Below are 23,577 nucleotides of genomic sequence, written 5' to 3'. Positions count from 1 at the left end.
ACGGAAAAAAAAACTTAGTGTATAGCTTAAAGTCATGGTCACGATCGTCAAGATCGAACGACAAGACATCGATTTTTTTACTTAACGTCTCGCGTAACTTTTCAAAATGACCTATCTAATATTGAGAAGGTCGCTTTGTTTACTTTCTCTTCAACCAATAATTGTGCCATATTAAACTCTATTTAGCGTCTTTTTATGTGAAACGCTAGCCAAGGATATTGTCTTCCGATTTATAGTGGAAACCCCTCCGAAAAGCTTTAGTATTGCATTTTTATAATCAAAGGAGAGCGCGAGGGGATAGAATCTCTCATTGTTACATACTAAAGTCAAACGAGATTTTTTTTGCGAGGAACGAAATGTTTGTTTTTTAAGTAAAAACGTTGCAATTTTCTTTTGTTTTTTTCTTTTTCTACTTCGACCTTTAGTCCCTCTGATCTTTTGTCTTTCGACGTTTTTTCTTTCAACGTTGTGTCATAGATTTCAGCAAAACATAATTATTTGTATGAAAGTTGTTCGAATTTTATAATTGATAACTAAAAAGTGTCGATTTTGATGCATTTTTTTTATATCTGATTGCAAAGGTGCATATGACAAAAACTTACATAGCTTAAACGGTTTTTCATAGCTACAATCGTATTCAACTGGATATTCTTCATTCCATCGTAAAATGATAGATTTCCTGAGGTTATTCTGCATCGTGTATAAACATATGATTAACTAAAATACACAGACGTAAATTTACGGTATTCATGACGTAATTTTCCGTCACATTAAACTGATTCAGATCACGGATCATCTAGGATTTTGCTCAACATGTAATTAACGTTAAGTTTTTCGTAGTGTATAATTAATTTGTAATGTGAATTTTTACAAACAAATGATTTATTTAGTAGCTTGCTTAGTTATTTTCCTCTGGAAGCTAGATTTTTGTTTTATTCAAAGAAATAGTCCAAAAAATCTGTGAAAAAAAACTGCACCTTGAGAGCATTTAAAAAAAATGTACTTCATTGAAATGTCAAGATGAAGATAATGAACAATTAATGAAATTTAATTATTATTTATGTTGCTACACAAAGAAAGTACAATTTTCGCAAAACTTACCCGGCAGCCTCGAGAGTGGGGTTCCATTTAAAGGTTTTTGTAATCTTTCAATTTAATTGCATGTCGGCGAGCCTGTAAAGACAACAAGAAAAAATGCGTGAAAGTTAAAATAAAACTTTTTTTTTTAATAAGATGGTTTTTGGTGGGTCGTAAAGTTTTTGTTTAAATAGGCCTTCTTAGCCTAGTGGTAATGTTCGCAACTACAAAGCAAAGCCATGCTGAAGGGTCATGGTTCGATTTCCGGTCGGTCCAGGATCTTTTTGTCATAGAAAATTGTTCCCATAACCTACCGGTTTTCTATTGAACAATATTTCGGTTGATCTTAGTTTATTATGACTTTTAACATCCCTATCAAAGTTTATAAGCAATGACTGCAATGTGTTGAATTCACTGCAATAACAGAATGCATTGTCATTCGGATTTCACTACTGTTAGCTGAGATACTTGTGCATTTTGTATTGAAAAACAGCATTTGAATAATAACTTTTGTCACTGTCTATAGTAACATGTATTTCCAGTTGATTGAATCGTGAAAGGAGAACACTAATGGAAAAAAGAGAAGGCATGTGATTGGGATTAAACCCATATACTTCAAGACCACCATACCTGCTCTTCGTTCATACAACATTCGAATAATATTAAAACTTTCAAAATATCTTGCTAAACAAACTCATTATCCTTTTTCTTTCGATCATCGATCGATCGAGCAGCATTATTGTAGACAACAACAACTTCATATCACACAAACGACTGACATTTCCTGATCAAGAGGTGTCGAAACCGTATGCATCATTCAGACTGGTCAACAGATGCGGGCTATGGTCCCCAATAAAGTTATTAACCCGTGTACCACCCCGTGAAAATTAACATGATTATACAGCTTATGACCTGGACACGAAAGAATTTCGCCGAAAACTTTCCCAAGAGATCGGTGGCCGACAACGAATGAAGCCGTGTGATGTCGGGATCGATCGATCGAACAGCAGCCAAAATGACTGTTATTAAGTGAGATGTTTTTCTTGTTGGCCTAGTTGTTCGCACGCATTATTGGGAGGAAAAAATGCTGGGAATCCTGTAATTAACTTTTTTTTTGTTGGTAATTGAGTTACAACTTATCGAGATGTCAAGACAACAATAACAAACGATGAAGGTGAAACAGAAAATATACTTTGTAAACCGTCATACTACGTGAATTGAATTCACTTAATCTTCACATAACTTCAACAAGCCTTAAGGAACACCAGCTCTAACAGGTAGTCTTTCAGACTTGGTGTTTTGATAATTATTTGAAGTGTACGATTTGACAGATAACTTTGAATTATTCCAACAATGTATGTTGGAAAATTAAAGTTTTCCAATTTTACAATCAAGCCTTCATGCCAAACACTGTCGAATGCTTTTTCTATGTCTAGATGAGCAAGATCAGTAGAATAACCTTCAGATTTGTTGGAACGAATCAAATATGTTACACGTAAAAGTCAATGAGTTGTCGAATGTCCATGGCGGAATTCAAACTGTTCATTGCCGAAAATTGAATTTTCATTGATGTGGACCATCATTATGTTTAAAATGACCTATTCAACAAGTTTACTGATGGAGGAATGCAAACGGATTGGACTATAGCTAGAAGCATCTTCAGGATTTTTGTCCGGTTCTTAAATTGGTACAACCTTCACTTTTTCCATTCGTCAGGAAAATATGCCAACTGAAAACTTTTTTAAAGATATCAACCAAGAACGACCAGTTAATTTTTGTAAGTTTCTTGATGAGAATGTCAAAAATTCCATCAGGTTTAACAAAAGTTCTCACACAAACCGAGCTTATAAACAGGCTCTATTTTAGTGGATAAGTAATGCGTAAGAACAAATTGTTTCGACAACGCTTAACATTTTATCCAAGAGTCAATGCACTTTCAATGCATTTATTTCTAACCATTCAAACATGACAGTATGCAAACAAAGCCACGAACATCTTCATAACTCAAGATAACACCCTTGCATTCATGCGTGCCTCTCCCTATCAAGTTACATCATCTGTATAATCCGCTACCCCAGACAGGTAAACTACCGGTTACAGATCCACCAGCCATCAATAGGTTGTTATCCAACAGTAATTGTGGTTACTCGTTGCTCCAGAAGTGGATAATCCCCCGACCACCGACATCCATCTATTAGGCCAAAGGATTAAATTGAAGCCCTGAATGTCGCATTTGGTCAGCAGCTTGCGGTCACTTCGTACCTCAACATTCTTCGGTGACGCGGAAGAGTGGTCGATCTGCAGCACCATCACCAGAAATAACTGCATCAAAAGGTGTAAATCTGCAAACAAAAAAAAAAAGCTGATGTTCGGAAAAGTGCAGATAGGCCGCAAGAGAGGAGGGGGGGAGGTCTAAGAAAATCCACGATAAAGAAAAGATGATTTCGCACCTTGTCCGCTTTCATGCTGCTTTCGGCCGAACCACAGGGTCCCTCTAGGCAGACCGAGTGAAGTCTCGTCGTCATTGCACAGTGGTTGCTGCTTCTTAAAAGGTCGACCAAAAAGTCATGCTATTGCTTTTTTCATTTAATAATGTAATAATTAAACATGCGAACAACACTTAGTTGCTCGAACATATCTATCTATCTACATAAATAAAAATGGAGTGGTGTTTGTATGTCACGAAATGGCTTGAGAACGGGTCAACGGAACGACGCAAGGTTTTCACCGTTGCAATCCTCAAGGGATGTGACGTGTTTGTGCAAGGAAAAAGTTCAGGAAAGTCTCCGGAATAATCGGGAAAACGGAAGAAGACTAAAGTGTCATTTTCTTGACGTTTTCCAACAGCCTACTTGATGGCAAGACAAAGTTTGCCGGGACCACTAGTTTGAAATATAAAAGGACACGGATAAACATGCGCACGTACACTAACTTATCCGAATGCTGTATGCGTTAAATTACTTAAATAGTATTTCTCAGTACTATTTTACTACTATTCATCCCTTTACGATCCTTGTTTGGACCAGTGCCTTCGATTTTTCTTTGGACCCGAGTTAATGTTCGATGCTCTAGACAAATTTTCTGAACACCAAATTGACGCAGCCTCTAGCACAGGCTCTTTGATCCATGTGAGGAAGCAAAGAGTGCCGCTCATCGTGGTCAGCTGTTCCGAATTTGGGGAATTTAGGCAGGAGATCTTGAACTCCTTTAGGGGAATCAAGGTTTCCTTCCAAAACGCAAAGAAAGGAGAATGGAGCGTTTTGTCGGAGATTCTTAGAGATCGCGTACTTCTTCTTGGACATCTTGAAGAGCAGAAGCACAATTGTTTTTTTACTTATGACGGCAAAACTAAATGTTTGCTCAAAGTCGTTTTGAAAGGTCTCTTAAGTAACTAATCGTCATCAGAAGAGATCAAAAATGGAATAAATGATTTACTTGGATTTTCAACAGTACAAGTAATTATTATGAAAAAGAGAACCTAATCTAAAATTCGTCGGAGAGGGCTTTCTCTAGAACATTATTAAAGTAACTTTAATAAACATGATTTAAATCTTATTTAAGTTTTAGAAAAAGCTAGATAGAGGGGACGTGATACAAAACATTGCCGCATGGACGTTGAATGCATGATTTGAGGAAGTTCTTCTCGCGCTAAGGACGTCTGTCCTGTGAAGGAAGATACAAAAAAAACTTTGTATGCGCAAAAGGCGGGGACAAATTTAAGTCTAACTTTGTGAGCGCCCTCCTCGTAAACAAAACGCAGAGGTTCGTACCAGGCAGATGAACAACAACTTTTTCCGTAACTGAAACTCCCATGAATCTCCAACAATTCTCGTTTTTGAGTTAACCATCGCTTGATTAATAATTAGGTATACCCATCAGGTAAATTATAATCTTGCTCATTCACAAGCTTATTTTCTTCCGACGGGTAGCCGTTCGAATATTTCAATTTCAAATGGATCTTCCCAAGGAAACTCCTATGCCAATATTGTAGCAGGCAGTTTTAGTTCCTTTCCTTTATTTCATCTTTCAACGGGTAACCGTTGTAATTTAGACAAATTTTCCGAACGGGATCGTTATTTCAACAAAAAAAGAAGGCTTTGAAGGCATTGGGACCATTCACAAGAAGCAATAAGTCCATCAAGTGCCTTTTCTTCCCGATACCGTAAATAGCAGCTCACAGCCCAACGGCCTTCCTTAGCCGAGTGGTTAGAGTCCACGGCTACAAAGCAAAGCCATGCTGAAGGTGTCTGGGCTCGATTCCCGGTCGGTCCAGGATCTTTTCGTAATGGAAATTTCCTTGACTTCCCTGGCCATAGAGTATAATCGTACCTGCCACACGATATACGAATGCAAAATGGCATGTTTGGCAAAGAAAGCTCTCAGTTAATAACTGTGGAAGTGCTCATAGGAACACTAAGCTAAGCTCTGTCCCAGTGAGGACGTTAATGCCAATAAGAAGAAGAAAAAGCACAACATCGATTTTATGGCTTCTGATTGTCGGAGCACCGGCGAACTGGAAGTCCTGCCCTAACCAGCATCGCCGTACCGACTCCGGCATCATGTCCAACGGCATCATGTAACCTTTGTAATGTTTTTATTCGTTTAGCTTGTTCGTTTACCGAAGGCGCGAACTCTCGCCATTTCAAATTTAATTTGGGCGCAAAAAGATTAAAGAATAGGCTCTTTATGTAAGTAGGTTTCTTGTATGTTGTATAACTGAGACTCGGTCATTTCGCTTCCAAATCGGCTGGTATTCAGAAGTTTCGCGAGTTCAGGTCAAAGTTTCAATTTTATAATTTCTATTAGTAGTGACCTTTGTTAAAAACGTTTTTCTGTAGAGGTAAAAAGTGATTGGAGTGATGTCTTTTAAAATGTACTAAACGATTTTTATGTGATTTGTTTGTTCTTTAGAGATTTGTTTGTAGTCGGTGAGTCCGATATTCGCGACTTTTGATTTTATTAGTGCAAGTTTACACTCAAAAAGGTAATTTCCATTATAATGTCAATATTTTTCATTTTAAATAATTAAGAAAATTTCGTGTTGGACTTTCCAGCGCTTAGCGCTTTTTGGGTAGGGCTGGAGTTCGTGAGTCGACCGGAGTCGACGAAGAGTATTTTGTGGAGTTTACTGAGTCCGTGCAACCGTCAAGGCCCGCCCTTAGGGGTAGCTAAACGGAGTGTGGTGTTTCGCCAGAAAGAGGAGCGAAGAACGACCGTCGATCGCCAATCAATCGACGGAGGTCCCCTTTACGTCAGTTCTTGGACCACCATATTGGAGAGCGCGGATCGTGCGTTGCGTCGCCAATTGCGCACCACGATTCCGGACCTGAACCGACGGTGAGGGTACATTTCATCGCGGGCGGTCAGAGCGCCATACGCGAGGCCGCACGAAGGTACGTTGGCCCTTGTCCGGAGGAAGACGGTCAATTCCCGGGCCGCACGACATCAGTCGTAGCGAATCGCTCTCCGGAAGAAATCGGAGGCCATCCGTCCAGCCGCCACCCACTTCGCAACTTTAATTTCGGCCATACCAGCACGGACTCACTTCGCTGCAAGCTAATCAGGCAGCGACGGCGAATTGCTCCCCTTCGCCGCCATTTCAACGAAGGTTCTCGTCGCCATCGCTACGAAGGTATCTGCCGCCATCGCCGAGGTTCCTGGCAACGAGCAACAAGTCGACGAAGAAAAATCCTGCGCAGGTATGTGTTAGAGTTAGACATGGCCATGATCTAGTAAATTGATATCCCTTCCAAGCCCAAACTAAAGTCCAACCCGAAGTCAATAAATTAATGAATTAATTGTGATGTTTTTATGAAAATCGAGTAGTTTCCGTTTTTATTCATTCCGTTTCCGTTTAGGTGCAATAGAGGAAGTCATTCCAATTGCTCTAAGTTCCGCTCCGTTAATATTCGATTTTCATCCTTATTTTTAGTTTTTTCTGTTGAGACCAGAGGGTTGAACGAGTTTCAGTGGGTTTGTAGTCCGGAGGGGGAAAAGCCAGTCTTTTTTAGTTCTGCGCTTTGAATTTGAGTTTGAGCCAGCGACCGTTCGAGGACCCCTGAGGTTAAAGGTCATCAGTAGTCGGGCAAATAAAAATCGGCCGGTGGTCTCTCGGATTCGAGAGTGGCGCTAAAGCCACCGGTTGTCACAACACCTCGAGCATTTCCGCCGAACGGTTACAATGTCCAACGCATCAGTCCTCTCACCTCTCTTGATAGTCGGGACGACAACGTACCGGACGTTCTACCCCAACCGGAATAGTTTGGTCGACCCGGCGTCTTGAAGGAGAATTGGACGAAGAGCTCCTGCTTCTTTCTGTTCTTTGCGCAGCTAAAACTCCCGGCAGCCAGAGTCCTGTCAGTGTGGTCGTTTCCCACTCCGGAAATGGTGGACAACCATTGGCGTTGGGAGAAGACCTGGAAGAGGTAAATTAAGCCTCAAAGCATAATTTCCTGGACGACGTGGAAGGTGAAGGTTTCCGCTACCCCAATGGACAACGTGGGAAGTCAAGCCCTCATATTTCAAACGTATACCAAAGCAACCAAGACCAGCAACTGTGGAGCCATGTCAATGCCATCGTCAGGGTTTCCGAAACATCCCTGTTGGACAACCGGTCCCAGCGGATGGACACCCCCTCTGGGCTCACCGGGCACCTCAGCCCGGGTTTAAGTCCCTCTCCGTCACTAGCCCTACTAGTGCCAGCAATCCAACAAAAACCTCCTTTAAGGTGAAGATGAATCGAAGCCAAATCTCAAATTTTCAAGAGCACAAATCTGGAGAACCAGACATCCATTTCAGCTGAAAACTTAATCGATTAATCACTTGCTGATAGTGACCAATCGATTAAGCTTTCAGCTCAAACCGATATTCGGTTCTCCAGATTTGTGCTCTTGAAAATTTGAGTTTTGGCTACGATTTATCTTCACCTTAACCTCTGGAGCAAGATAAATACAAGCGTAAAGCAACACCTCTTACACTTCAAATTCAAGGCACTGATGTTTCGGGTCCTCCAGCAGTAGCCATGGCTGCAGGCGAATATTTCGCAAAACTAGTAGCCATCGATAGCTACAGCGATTTCTTTAAGGCGAAGTAGGCCGTCATTGAAATTTGTACGCGTCGTTGATGATTGTTGCTAATTCATCTCACAATTTCGAATCAAAGAAAATCAGTTGGTTTTGCACTGACACAGCTGAAAAAGTATCAGCATACTTTATGCATGTTAGCGCGTACAGTGATACATTTTCAAGTCAATATAAACTATCAAGACTGAGTTCTATCACTTTGAAATGCAAGCTGAAAAGTTATCATTGTTGCCAAAACGGGCTACTTAGCCTTAAGCGCCGTATTCAATCAACTCTCAGTTCAGTGGTTGATTTTTACGTTTCTGATGATCATAATAACATGCCAATCAAAAATTCATTCACTCTCAGTGAGCTAAGTGGCCCATCAAAATTCCGGCCAGTTGCACTTACGTCAAAGGTGATGGAGCGAATGGTGAACCGTCGACTGAAACAGTTCCTATCGACTTCCTATCTGACTCATATCGGGAAGGGACCGGCGTTCCGCAGGGTTCCGTGATAACCGTCAACTTATTTCTGGTGACAATGAACGAAGTAATTAGCTACATTCCCGGTGGCATTTTTGTACGTGTATACACAGACGATATCCTTCCTGTCGTTAACTAAATTTATTAAGCTCTTAAGTTTTAAGTTTCTTCCAAAAACTTATTTAGAGAATTATTACTATTATTAAATATTTATTTGGTTTTACATCAATTAGCTTGATTAAACCTCGCCAACAAATTTCGCCAATTCCCTCGATTCATGGCCGCTTATCTCCATCCTCGACTGCGACTCACGCTCTCTAGGTCCTGGTGCACCTGTTCAATCCACCTAGCTCGCTGCGCCCCACGCCTTCTTGTTCCGACCGGATTCGTAGCGAACACCATCCTTACAGGGTTGTTGTCCGGCATTCTTGCAACATGCCCTGCCCAGCGTATCCTTCCAGCTTTAGCTACCTTCACGATACTGGTTTCGCCATAGTCCACGTCTCATGCCCGTAGAGGACTACCGGTCGCATGAGCGTTTTGTACATCGTGCATTTGCTGCGGGGGTGAATCTTTCTTGACCAAAGTTTCTTCTGGAGCTCATAGTAGGCACGACTTCCGCTGATGATGCGCCTTCGTATTTCCCGACTAACGTTGTTGTCAGCCGTCAACAAGGATCCGAGGTAGACAAACTCGTCCACCACCTCGAATGTATCCCCGTCTATCGTGACACTGTTTCCTAGGCGGGCCCTGTCACGCTCAGTTCCGTCTACCAGCATGTACTTTGTTTTCGACGCATTCACCATTAGCCCGACTCTTGTTGCTTCGCGTTTAAGGCGGGCGAACAAATCTGTCATCTTTTCAAATTTTCTCCCAATAATGTCCATGTCGTCCGCGAAGCAAACAAATTGGCCGGATCTCGTGAAAATCGTGCCTCGACTGTTAGGTCCGGCTCTCCGCATTACACCTTCATGCGCAATGTTGAACAACAGGCACGAAAATCCGTCGCCCTTTCTTAGTCCCCGCCGAGACTCGAACGAACTGGAGTGTTCGCCCGAGATCTTCACGCAGTTTTGTACACCATCCATCGTTGCTCTAATCAATCTTGTGAGCTTCCCGGGAAAGCTGTTTTCGTTCATGATCTTCCATATCTCTACACGGTCGATACTATCGTATGCCGCCTGGAAATCGATGAACAGATGGTGCGTAGGGACCTGGTACTCACGGCATTTCTGGAGGAACGGACCAGTTGTCGAGCGGCCGTCGATGAAACCTGCTTGATAACTTCCCACGAACTCGTTTGCTATAGGTGATAGACGACGGAAGAGAATCTGGGATAGCACTTTGTAGGCGGCGTTTAGGATGGTGATTGCACGATAATTTTCACACTCCAGTTTGTCACCCTTTTTGTTGATAGTGCATATAACGCCTTGCTTCCACTCCTCCGGTAGCTGTTCCGTTTCCCAGATTCTGACTATCAGCCGATTCAGAAAAGCAGCCAACCTGTCCGGGACCATCTTGACGTGTTCGGCTCCGATACCATCCTTTCCAGCTGGCATCCTTAACTTCCCCCATCGTGGGAGCTTTTTGGTTTCCGCTGTCCGCTGTGCTGACGTAGCCATCGCCTTCGCAGTCCTGACCTTCTGTACCGTGTTTCTGCGCCATTCAGGTGTTCATCGTAGTGCTGCTTCCACCTTTCGATCACCTCGCGTCCGTCCGACAAGATGCTCCCATCCTTATCCCGGCATATCTCAGCTCGCGGCACGAAGCCTTTGCGGGATGTGTTGAGCTTCTGATAGAACTTCCGCGTTTCTTGAGAACGGTACAGCAACTCCATCTATTGGCATTCCACCTCTTCCAGGCGGCGCTTTATGTTCCGGAATAGGCGGCTTTGCTGTTTCCGCTTCAGTCTGAATCGTTCCACGTTTTCCCGCGTACCATGCTGCAGCATTGCAGACCGCACTGCATTCTTCTCCTCTAAAACCTCCTGGCACTCCTCGTCGAACCAACCGTTTCTTGAGCTCGGTTCCACATATTCGACAATGCTTTCAGCGGCATCGTTAATGGCTGCTTTGACTGTCCTCCAGCAGTCCTCAAGAGGAGCCCTATCGAGCTCGCCCTTATCCGGCAACGCTGCCTCAAGATGCTGCACGTACGCATTGGCGACATCCTGTTGTTTCAGCCGCTCGAGATTGTACCGGGGTGGGCGTCGGAACCGTACATCATTGATGACGGATAGTTTTGGGCACAGTTTCACCATCACCAGGCAGTGGTTGGAGTCAATGTGAGCGCCACGATATGTTGTGACGTCGTTTAAGTCAACCAATAACTGCATATTTCTAACATTCGACATAAGTAGGCATTGAGTAAATTAAATACCAAGTGTGCATTTTATGGCAGTATAGGAAGAAACCAAGAATTCTAGAAATTACCAAGCGCCAACCAAGTGCCAATTTGAGGCTGAAATTTTGTAAAGATTTTAAATCGCATATTAAGTGAATAGTCAGGAAATAATTCTGATATAAATCTAACTGCTACAACATGACGAGCCTTAAGAACATTCTCATTGCGACTGTTATGCGGTGACAATAACCAATGTGACAACACAACTTGATATTCTTTTGAATTTCTTAAACAATCTCACAGGTTTCAGTATCAGTTGAACGAAAGTGTTGATTATTTGATGACTCTGTACGGTATTGACTCGAAATTGTAAAACATGTCTAATGTGACAAATATGCAGTTATGGGCAGTAATAAGTTATATATAATATCCAATGTTCAAACATTTGGACAAATGTCGAATAAAAATAATTTAGTATTCATAACGTCAACAACTATCGTCTTACGTCAACACTATCACTGTTTTACTAGTAAGAAATGCTTTTGACTAAAATAAAATGAAAATACTTAGTATCAGCAAATGCAATGCTTATAATTATGAAATCAGTTTTTGATTACTAGAAGGGATTATTTATGATAAGGTTCAAAGCAGCTTCAACTCAAATAATCATCATAAAATATAAAATAAAATGAATGATTGCATTGACGCTAACAATTATAAGAAGTGTGTCACTCGAAATCATTTCTCTGGACGTTCAGACAAATGTCCGTTAATAAGGCAACGTACACGTTAGGAATTGTAAACATTTCTGATAGGGTAATGAAAAAGCATGATAAGATTTCGATATAAATTTATTATTTATGTATCAGTACAACTTTGTCCCACTTCGACGCATATCGAAAAGTAATAGCAATAATGCAACAAAACTAATTATGAAATCAGCTCGAAGGTTTATTATCATTATGGAATCTAATTTGATAAGTATGTAACAAGATACCCCTGAACAAATATTATGATTTTATTGAAATTGAATTTCTGGTTTTATGACCAATGACCGATCCACTGTGATCGGTCGGCGAGATTCCTCTGATGGTCCCGCTGAGCGAACGCGTCTGCTAAACTTTGTGAACTTGCCCACACTAACATGACGATGCTTGATGGGTGCAAAAAAGGTAAACCATATTATGCGGTTATTACGGTGTAGTGCGGTGGTAGAACGGTAAAAGATTGGGAAGCTATCGTGCTATCGTACATCGGCATCGATTATCGGCAATCTTTCGTCACCTTGCTTGGAACACAGGCTCACATTAGCTCCACCGCCCGTCCAAACCCGGTTCTGAAACTGGAGAGAAGGCACCACTTGTGGCATCAGAAATTCTTCGAAGCTCCCATGCTAATTACTGAGAGCCAGGAAATGTGAGAAGCTCTCCAAGGGGGCAAGCGACACTTGAAACACTTGCGCACAGGGACCATGATTGCTCCAGAATTACCTCCTTTGGGTCCCCTTTTACCTCGCAAGAAGATCCCCGGGAGATGGGTTGGAGGTGTGAACTTGATCAGCTAGTTGAAAAACGGTTGGGTGACCGCCTTACTTTGGCTTCTACACTTAGCTTAATTATGAGCTACTGGGCAGTGCGGAGCCATCGTCGGTTCTACTGCCCCAGCTATGTATATAAAAGGAAGTTTGGAAGACGGTTTTTTTTATCGCCTCGGTTGCATCTGGAGCACCGACTGCACAGACTTGTTTATAGTTTTGAAGAACGTAAGCACGGTGACGGATAAAAAACAGCAGTAAACGTGCTGATTGGACCGTAAGTAAGTATGGACGTAATCTGGGTTAATAGGTTTCCTGGGCGAACCGAGCGAATCGGTAAACCCATCAATAACTTATAAACACAATCCAAACAGTTGATGGTTTTCTTGTATCGTGAGAAGTTATTTGTTGTTATCTCAAATACTGAATCGGTAATAAAGTATGGATATAGCTTTTACGCCCAATAAGTCGTTAATCATCTCATATTCATTAATACATTACTTGTGATAAATGAAACAAATTGCATGAACCTAATATGTTCAAGAGAAAAGCAGTTCCCACCAGGGGTGTAGCCAGGATTGGCATCAGAGAAGGGCAAACGACCTCGAAGACATTATTGAAAACCATCTAGGCATTGAATTCACTTAGCTTCTCCATTAATCGAAAGCCACGAACCATTAACGGATAATACATTGGTGGTCCAATGTATTTTCGATGTACAGCCAACAATGGTGACACTCAAACCAAAATTGACCTGATATAGAATCAACATCACAGATCTGCCATCAACCTGACTTGAATCCGATGTCAACTCAATATTAATACTCTATACAATACTCAAGTTGAGAACATTTGAAAGAGATTACATGCAACTGACTTAGACTAGGTTTTCATTTGATAGGTTCTTGGTTTTACTGAATCTGTTGGCTTTTGATTGGAAGAAAAAAATAATTTAAAAACATGTTGCTTACATACACCCTTCAACTCAAACGAATAAATTAAATTTTTCGAGATCTGTATTCGCTGAATTTTCACAAAATTCAACTTTTTGCGCATCTTTTTCGTGTGGTTATTGATGACCCTTGTTAGAATTCATGGAAAAATAATCTATTTATTTTCTTCTTATTCTGCTTGGCGTTACGTCCCAATTAGGACAGAACCTGCTTCTCAGCTTATTGTTCTTATGAGCACTTCCACAGTTATTAACTGAGAGCTTTCTTTGTCGATTGACCATTTTTGTATTTGTATGTCTTGTGACAGGTACAATGAAAGTCTATGCCTAGGGAAGTCAAGAAAAATTCCTTCACGAAAGCTCGGTCCTGGAAGGAACCTTGGTGAATTCAAGAAAAAAAAACTATTGATATCTTTGCAGGATGATTTGAATGAATTCTCCCATGGATCTGTGGAGAATTCTACAAAGTAATTTCTAGAGAAAACTAGCAGAGTCTCTGGAATATTTTTGAAGGCTTTTTTAAAGATGTTTCAAGCAAACGAACAAAAAACGTCCAGTGCCATGACCACAAGAAACAGTTCGTGAACAATCTGGTAAAATTCTGACAAGAATATGAGAAAAAATCCTCTATAGACTTTTCAGGAATATCTGAAGAAATCCCAGCAGCCACAGAAATTGCAGGAAAGCTCCTGAAAGCATTAACGTAAGTATTACAACCCACAATCTCTCGGTATTCTCTCTCTTCCCAACCAATGTTGTCATAAATTGGGAAAACTGCACCTATCTAATGGGGCTAGTTTGGCCGAATGAGCCAAATTTGGGTAAATGCATTATTCTCAAGCTTGGGTTGAATGAACACAATTTTGCGTTGAATCAAAGCAAATTTCAGTAATTTTTTCTTATGTCTTCAAAGGCAAAGTACCTAATGTAGGCCTTCGAAATTTAGCCATATTTGGGTTATTAGGCTCAACTACGGTTTTGCGTTGAAACAACTCAGATTTGAGAAGATCCGCGTTGTCGTGTAGGTATCTAATGTTGCCAGTTTGGTGACAAATTTGTGTAGCGTTTGTAACGTATGTGGGTGGTAAATGACTGGACAATGCGTACCATTGGTACTTCGCGTACCTGCGGGTATAAAATGAACCCCATTTACGGTCCTTAGCCTCTTGTCCAGTAATTCCTATCCCTACCTCCCCGTGGTGCAGACTGGGATCCGAATAACTGTAGGGAAGATCGGGAAACTCCGGTAGGACCTTGGTCGTATGCTGACAGGAAAGGGAGGCTCCTCTTTTCTGAGCAGTGTTACATTTGAACGCGTTCAGTTTGCGTTTCAGTACAAATTTGGCTTGAACATTGATCAGTTAAAAAATTTGAACCCGTAGGAGCTAAAAATTGAACGCGCAATGAACATTGATATTATGGCAGATGCACAACATATTTCTGAGGGTGTAGCTTATCAGAGCGTCTGTTCTCTGTTAGGAGTGGCTGATTATCGTCCTAGTGTCAGCGTGGGACTCTCAACAGTGCTGTGCACAATGGTCCTCCGTCGAGACAGGGGGTTGGTGCAGGCCTTACAAGCCAGCCGTAAAAATCATCAATGTAAATTCGTATACAATGTAAATTCGCACCGGAACAATCGGCATAGACCCAGGCATCGAAAACGGACTAACGATTGGAAACTCGTATCATGGAACTGTAAGTCTCTCAATTTCTAGGGAAGTACCCGTACTCTTTCCGAATTATTGAGGGTCCGCAAGTTCAACATCGTGGCGCTGCAGGAGATTTACTGGAAAGGGTCAACGGTACATACGAATAGGGATGGTTATACCATCTACCAGAGCTGCGGCAACAGACATGAACCGGGCACAGCTTTTAACGTGATGAGCGAAATGCAGAGGCGCGTGATTGGGTGGTGGCCAATCGACAACAGAATGTGCAAATTGAGGATCAAAGGCCGTTTCTTCAATATCACCATAATCATCGTGCACAGCACTCACCTAGCAAGCGACGATGACGATAAGGACGCTTTCTACGTGTAGCTGGAACTTGAATACGACAGCTGCCCAAGGCATGAAGTGAAAATCGTTATCGGAAATCTCAACGCTCAAGTTGACTAGGAGGAGGAATTCAGACCGATTATAGGGAAGTTCGGCGCCCACCAGCTTACAAACGAAATCAGCCTTAGACTGGATTGATTTCACCACCTCCAAGAACAATACCATACGTAGTATCTACTTCCAGCACAGTTTCCCGTATCGGTTCATCTGGAGATCACTCCAACAGACTGAATTTCAAATCGACCACGTTTTGATTGATGGAAGACACTTCTCCGACATTATCGACGTCAGAACCTATCGCGGTGCAAAAATCGATTCGGACTACTACCTTGTGACAGTTAAAGTGCGCCAAAGACTTTCCGTTGTGAACAACATTCGGTACCGACGCCCGCCACGGTACAATCTGGAACGAATCAAGCTACCTGTAGTCACTACTGATTACGCGCAAAGCCTTGAAGTAGCGTTGCCGAAAAAGAGAGAACTGACCGAAGCCCCTCTTGAGGACTGCTGAAGTAGCCATAAACAATGCAGCGGAAGGTGACATTGGGCTCGTGGAAGGAAATCGACGGAACGGTTGGTTCGACGAAGAGTGTCGGACGGTTTTGGACGAGAAGAATGCAGCGCGGGCGATTATGATACAGCAAGGTACCCGTCAAAACGTGAAACGATACAAACAGATGCGAAGGCGACAAACCTATCTTTTCCGGGATAAAAAGCGCCGCCTGGAAGAGTTGTAGCGCGAAGAGATGGAGCACCTGTATCGTGATCAAGAAACGCGTAAGCTCTACAAGAAACTCAAAGCATCCCGTAAAAGCTTTGTGCAGCGAGACGAAATGTGCCAGGATAAGAATGGAATTATCTTAACGGATGAACGTGAGGTGATTGAAAGGTGGGAGTAGCACTACGATGAACACCTGAATGGCGAAGATGAGGAAGACCAAGGCAGCAGGAGGAATGGTTTCTTCAGTACGGTGGATGAGGGAGATGTGCCAACTCTTACAATAGGTTAAGTTAAGGATGCTATCGAACAGCTCAAGAACAACAAAGCAGCTGTAATGGATGGTATTGAAGCGAAACTTATTAAAATGGACCCGGACAGGTTGGATACTTGTCTGCACCGATTGATAGCCAGGATCTGGGATACAGAACACCTACCGGAGAAATGGAAGGAGTTAGTAATATACCCCATATACAAAAATAATGACAAGTTAGAATGTGAGAACTATCAAGCGCTCAGCATTCTTAACGCTGCCTATAAAGTGCTTTCCCAGATCATCTTCCGGCGTCTATCACCACTGGCAAGCAGATTTGTGGAAAGTTATTAAGCCGGTTTTGAGAACGGGCGATCGACAACAGACCAAATCTTTATGTTGCGGCAGATCCTCCAAAAGTGTCGCGAATATCAAGTCCCTACGCACCACTTATTAAACGATTTCAAAGCATCCTAACATCAACCGTAAAGAGCTATAGAAGATTATAGTCGAGAATGGTTTACCCGGGAAACTGACTAGACTGATCAAGACAACGATGGATAGTGTACATTGCTATGTGAAGATATCGGGTGCATTATCGGACCTGTTTGAAACACGCAAAGAACTTCAACAAGGCGATGGTCTTTCCTGCCTTCTGTTCAATATTACGCTTTGAAATTAATAAATCCAGCCAGTTCATCTGTTTTGCTGACGACGTGGACATTGTCGGAAGAACGTTCCAGATGGTTTCTGAACAGTATACCAGGCTGAAACATGAAGCAGATTCGCAGACGCATGATGATCGACGGAGATGAGTACGAGGTGGTGGACGAATTTGTCTACCTCGGATCATTGGTAACGTCGGATAACAACTGCAGCAGAGAAATTCGAAGGCGTATCATTGCCGCAAGCCGTGCTTACTACGGACTTCGCAAGACCTTGCGGTCTAGTAATCTTCACCTCTGTACTAAGTGTACCATGTACAAGACGCTGATAAGACCGGTAGTCCTCTACGGGCATGAGACGTGGACAATGCTCGAAGAGGATCTGCAAGCGCTAGGAGTGTTTGAACAACGTGTGCTTAGGACGATCTTTAGCGTATGGAGGAGAAAAATGAACAACGAACTTGCCTAACCTTACGGTGAACCCCGTATCCAGAAACTCACCAAAGCTGGAAGGGTACGATGGGCGGGACACGTTGTGAGAATGCCGGTCAACAATCCCGCAAAAACGGTGTTCACCTCGAATCCAGCCGGTACTTACAAGACAAAGAGGAAGAGCGCAACGAGCTAGGTGGTTGGACCAAGTGAAGCAGGATTTGGAAGTGTGGGGCGATCGAGAAGCTGGCAGTCATGAATCGAGTTAGTTGACGTAACATTGTGACGCAGGTCATATCTTGAAGGACGTAGTGCCCTCAAAAGTAAAGAAAGTAAGAATTGATTCTCATTTGATAAGTTTTCTGTATGACTGACTCTGTTGGCTACATGATTGCAAGAAATGTTAATTTTTTTATTAATTACTAGTGGTCCCGGCAAACTTCGTCTTGCCATCTAGTAGGCTGTTGAAAAACACTTGTGATCGCCCCATATAAAATGCCATTTTCGTTCGCGGTCGTTTTTTCAACTTTCCCGGTGAATATCCTGGGATTTTTCTACACACAAACACGTCGGAACCCTTGACGAACAAAACTGAGAAAGAATTATTCAAATCCGTTGACCCGTTCGTAAGCCATTTCGTGACATACAAACACCATTCCATTTTTATTTATATAGATTTGGATTATTTGAAAAAATCCTCAAATGGATCCGTTGAGGAATTCTTTGAAAAAACTGACAGAATATCTGGAAGTTTCTCGAAGAGCTCTTTGAAGACATTGTGATCAAAATCAAAATCCGGATACACTAATCACTTAAAACAATTCAAAAAAATGGCAGGAATAGATTAATAAATCACCTGAGACCATCAAAAAACTTCCTGAAGCGGTACCTGATGAAAATCCCTAACAGATTATCGGAAAGCTTCTCTGAGCATTACCGTAAGAATTACTTAAAGTATTCTGCGAACATGTTAGGAACATTTCTTATAGAAATTTGAATTTCAAGGAATTATAGAATTTTTTGCAGAATCCGTGAGGAATACATAGAGCAATCTTTAGAAAAATTTATAAAGTAATGTTTGAAGAAATGTGTTGAATTATTCCTGACAAAATCCATGTAGATAAAAACGTATGAGAAAAAATCAAAGAGAATCACTAGCAGGATTCCTTAAGAAATTTCGTGTAGCAATTCACTCAGGAAAAAGTAAGGAAGCTTTTTGACAAATTCCCAGAGGAGTTCTTTTAGTCATCTTCGGAAGAATTAAAGTGAAGAAATTTATAACCCCTGCATGTGAACTTTGGTAATTTTTGGAAAAGAATCTACATGTAGTAGTACAAGTTTTTTTTTCTTATAAATATATTAGGAGAACAAATATTTGAGTAAGTTGCTGCATGAATTTAAAAAAACCCTGGAATACTCTTATCAGAACCATTGAAGAATATCCTCCAATAATTCTAGGATTAATTCTTCATGAAAAGCATGGAATAATTACTGAAGAAATTCTTGGAGTGATTCATCGAAAATAGCTTAGAGAAATTACTAGAGAATTTCTAAAGAAATATTTGAAGGATTTTTTGAGGATTTTAGAAACATTCCTAGAGAATTCTCTTATGCAAGTTTAGAAATAACAACTGTTTTTTTTTTTCAATGACCTCTGAAAGAATTCGTAGAAGAATATCTGAAGTAAGTTCATAAAGAAAACTCAGAAAGAGTTCCAACAGTAATCCCAGAAAAAAATGAAGGGAATGTAGGATGAACTCTGCGGAAAACGTAATGTTCTTTTCGAAAAATAATTTAGCATGATATAATTCAAAGGGGCTTCTCTCGCGTTCAAAATATTTAGTTGAAAAATAAGCAATAAGGCTTTCCTACAAAACAAAGCCATGCTGGGTTTGATTCCCGGTCCTTAACAAGAATCCTGGTCAAGTTTTTGGAAGATTTCTGTTGGAATCTTCGTAAGAATTTCTGATAGAATTTAAACACATTCTCGAAAATTCTCCGACAAGCTCGAGAGTTGTCCTTAGAAGAGTTGTTGTGAGATGTTTATTAGTGTCATAATCAATTGCAGTTTTTGACCCTAGGCTTATTAGATAATTTCTTTCAGGATCTCTTGTTAACGTTTCTGATGAAAATGCGCAAAAACTTTTTGAGGAAAAATATGAGAAACTTCTTCAGGGATTTTAAAAAGATTCCTTTAAATAAAGTTTTTATTATAGTTGTAGTACAACTATTATAGGTATTTTCAGGATATAACTCTTTTCCTCCAAAGAATGGCGGAGTTAATAGAATTATTCAAAGCAGAATCTCCGAAGAATTCCAAACAGCGATTTAAAAAATACATAATGTTTTGAGGTTTTACCCAGGATATCGTAAAAAAGAAATGAATTTGTTTTTTTTTTTTAATTGTTGCAAACAAACATGTTAGGCAGATTATTTCAAATCTTTCATTAATATCTTGAGAAATTACATATGTAATTCCAGGGCGAGTTCTATAGAATAAGAAAATTGCCTAAAGATTCTATTCGAGGAATTGCTAGACGAACACTTTGAGGAGTCGTTGAAAATGCTTAATACCGCCGTGCGGGGTGACGTTACATTGGACCTAGGGGGTGACTTTGACCAACTCTTTCGATGTATCTCATGACTGGTAGGAACGCAAAAAAACTAATCTATGCTTGAAAATTTGTTTTCATTGCAGCTTGGTGTAAAAACATTGGCCCAAAGTCAATTTTATTGACCAATCTCACCCCGCACGACGGTATGTTTTGATAAACTAATCACTTCTAATATACCGTCGATGGGGGTGACAATGGGTCTAGAAATAGAAATAGTAGTTTAGTTTGTTTGATATATCAACAAACTTGTATGTTGAAACTAGAGAAAATTTACAACAATACATTTCTCCTATGCAAAGTACGACGCATGTACTTCAACCTCTATTGTCATATTGGTAGAAGGCTGAAAGTCTTTTCATTTCACTTCACTTCGCTCTTTGAAGAAAAAACGCTCCCTGACTACGCCCCTGGTTCTCACTCAACCAATTGAGTTCACCCCTCGATCAGCCATCAATGCCGTTCTATTTCAATTGGGTCAGCTGCTGCCAAGATTCCGCTGCGCTGTGCCCCCGGGCAAATGGATTAGCTTTAAATTTTGGCATCATTAGCGCATCTCGGCTCGGCATCGTCCGGCGTTTCGTGTCGAATTGTCGGCTATTGCAATATCTCTGGAGCAACACATGCTATTTCGGCACTTATTCGCGGGAGCAGCTGTTCCCACTGGTTTTCCTGTTCGATGTTTATCAGCTTTCTACTGTGGTCTGGCCGGGTCTGATCCGAGGGATCGAACGCTAACCGTAACCGTATGATTAGTCATTGCCGTTAATCGACGCCATTATCGGAGGGGTTATGAACACTATGATCAAATAATGAACACGGGCGAGACCTTATAAGAAAAGAGGCGCGAGTTTCCTGTGTGGTGGAGGTGTGGATTCCGTTTCCGATTTTTGTCCGGGTGCGGAGGTGGTGAACTGCGATGTAGAACATTCAAGCGATGAAAAGTGAACATGGTTTGCAGGGTAACGATAATAATGTAAGGTAGGTGTACAAGTTATGGACATAGTGGTTCCCTATTTCGCCATACGTGATTACTTATATATCTTCACATTTTGAAAGATCTTGTGTGTTGTAGTACTAAGTTTCAAGATATATCTTGATGTGTAAACAGTCAAAGAGATTTAAAATGTGAAAGTTATTGAAATTGCACATATGTCCAAATAAGGAACCACTATGGCCATAACTGGTACACTTTCCCTAAGTAAATTAAAACTTAATTCAGTGCCATACCATTTAATTCAAACTAGAGTAAAAAATAAGCTCTATTTTACCTTTAAACTCAGTTTTTAATAAAATCCTAATCTTAAAAAGAAACTTTTCTCCTACTCAAACTTTTGCTTTTCTTTAGTTTAAATAATGTTTAAATGGGGGCCCAGATAGCCATAGCGGTAAACGCGCAGCTATTCAGCAAGACTAACCTGAGGGTCGTGGGTTCGAATCCCACCGGTCGAGGATCTTTTCGGGTTGGAAATTTTCTCGACTTCCCAGGGCATAGCCACACGATATACACATGCAAAAATGGTCATTGGCATAGTAAGCTCTCAGTTAATAACTGTGGAAGTGCTCATTAGAACACTAAGCTGAGAAGCAGGCTCTGTCCCAGTGGGGACGTAACGCCAGAAAGAAGAAGAATGTTTAAAAATATAGTGTTCTAAACATTTCTGTTCATTCTTACGAAATTGGATTATTTTGTAATATTGGCTTTTGTATTTACACATTAACGTCCAATAATAGTCGAACGATGCTTTTAAAAATGAACTAATATACCGTACAACAATTATCTGAGAAGAAGACAATGTCTCAGTAGGCAGACGAAGACACTTTAATTTATAATTGTGTCCAATCAAACAAAAGCCAACTTTTTCTTTCCATCAATCATTGCAAATTATGAGTCATGTTGAATACCATACGATTGCAATCCATTAAATCGCTCGTAGGTGAATTCTCAACATTAAACGCAAAGATGAAATGGCTTTCAGTTTTGTTTCCCCATTTTCCCCGGCTTGCCTCCAGTCACATTCGGTGAAAAGTGCATAATTTCCATTTCCTAGCAGCTGCCTCTATCAAACAGTTAAAGTTCAAAAAAAGTTTCCGCCATTAAGTTGCAGCCTAGCCCTTTGTCACACAAAGTCTCGGCGCGGCTCATAAGTTCTTCGATAAGGTCTCTTGTTCATTGTCGGGGCAAGACGAGTGCAGCAGAAGCGGGCTTAATTCATCATAGTATGAAGCTTATTTGCTCGAAAGTTGAGGGTTTTGCTCTCCATAGAATTTGCGGCAACGCAACAACGGGTTCGAAGGTGGAAACAAACAATATCATTGAGACGACTCGCTGGCTTGGGTGGTGGGTGGTGCCGGGGTGATTTTCTCCCATTCGTTTACCCCTAGGCAAATGAAGGCAAAGCACGTCATCGTTGGCATTTCCCTTTCAACTACTCATCCATATGAGGGGGCGCGCGAGAATCCCATATAAAAGGCAATTGCCTCTCCGAGGGGGCAAGTAAGCAAGGGTTGCCTTAACTTCGCCGGTAATGAGCACATATGGCATTTTTGTTTCACTTTCCGACGGAAAGCAGTTTGCCTCGTCAAGTCCAACCGTGGAACATGACGACGCCAGTCAATCACACATAGGGGCGCGAGAAGAAAATGATTATGCTCTCGCCTTGCCCGGCTAAAGGCATAAAGCTCGGCTCTTGAATTGGGTATGCATCGAGGCAGTGACGTGCGTGGGGGTAGGAATATGTCAATATGTCAAAAACTTAAATGATGTGATTTCTATCACTATTACTTAAGTTTACAATAGGCAGAGAGATCACCTCTAATGCATCCCTTCACATAGTTATGTTCAGATTGTTTTAAAGATCCTTTCAAGATTCCGTATACAAAGGACTAGCGTCGGCCGACTCTTGGCAATAGGCGCTGCAATTCTAGCATAATGTCAGACGTAGTTACTGTATTCCAGCACTCAGCATCCGCACGTATTACCTGGATTATATTGTACGGGGACGTGTCTCTTCCGCATGTAGCGAGCATGCGATCTCTCACAACAAAGCAAAGTGGGCAATCGAACACGACATGCTAGGCTGTTTCCTCCACACCAGCACAATTGAGACACGCAGGAGATTCTGAGTGCCCGAACCTATGCAGGTACTGTCTACAGCAACCATGTCCTGACATAAACTGCATCAGGTGAAAGTTCACATCCCCAAGGTTTCTTTTATACCAATCTCAAACATTTGGTATTAGCCGATGGGTCCATCTAACTTTAGTGGAGCTATCCCATTTCTGCTGCCAATCTCTAAGCGTTGTCTCTTTACGTGTGTTGCGGACTTCTCTGGTACATCTTTTGTTGAAGCATTGAACATCTTCCATGATGATGAGCACGATCCGT

At 41.4% G+C, this 23,577-nt stretch overlaps 1 protein-coding gene across 2 annotated transcripts in view; it reads right to left on the bottom strand.

Moving 5' to 3' along the window:
• The window catches only part of LOC5567150 (serine proteinase stubble), a 544,997-nt gene that overhangs the window by 309,015 nt on the left and 212,405 nt on the right, over positions 1-23,577 (bottom strand). For both annotated transcript variants that reach the window (XM_021853116.1, XM_021853117.1), the window contains exon 4: positions 1,102-1,173. The gene's annotated coding sequence lies outside the window, so the exon portion shown is untranslated. The remainder of the gene's footprint in view (positions 1-1,101; positions 1,174-23,577) is intronic.

Source organism: Aedes aegypti, chromosome 3 (assembly GCF_002204515.2).
Source record: "Aedes aegypti strain LVP_AGWG chromosome 3, AaegL5.0 Primary Assembly, whole genome shotgun sequence".
Taxonomy (NCBI): Eukaryota; Metazoa; Arthropoda; class Insecta; order Diptera; family Culicidae; genus Aedes; species Aedes aegypti.
Note: the sequence above shows the minus strand (reverse complement) of the source record. Positions and strands in the feature narration are given on the sequence as shown.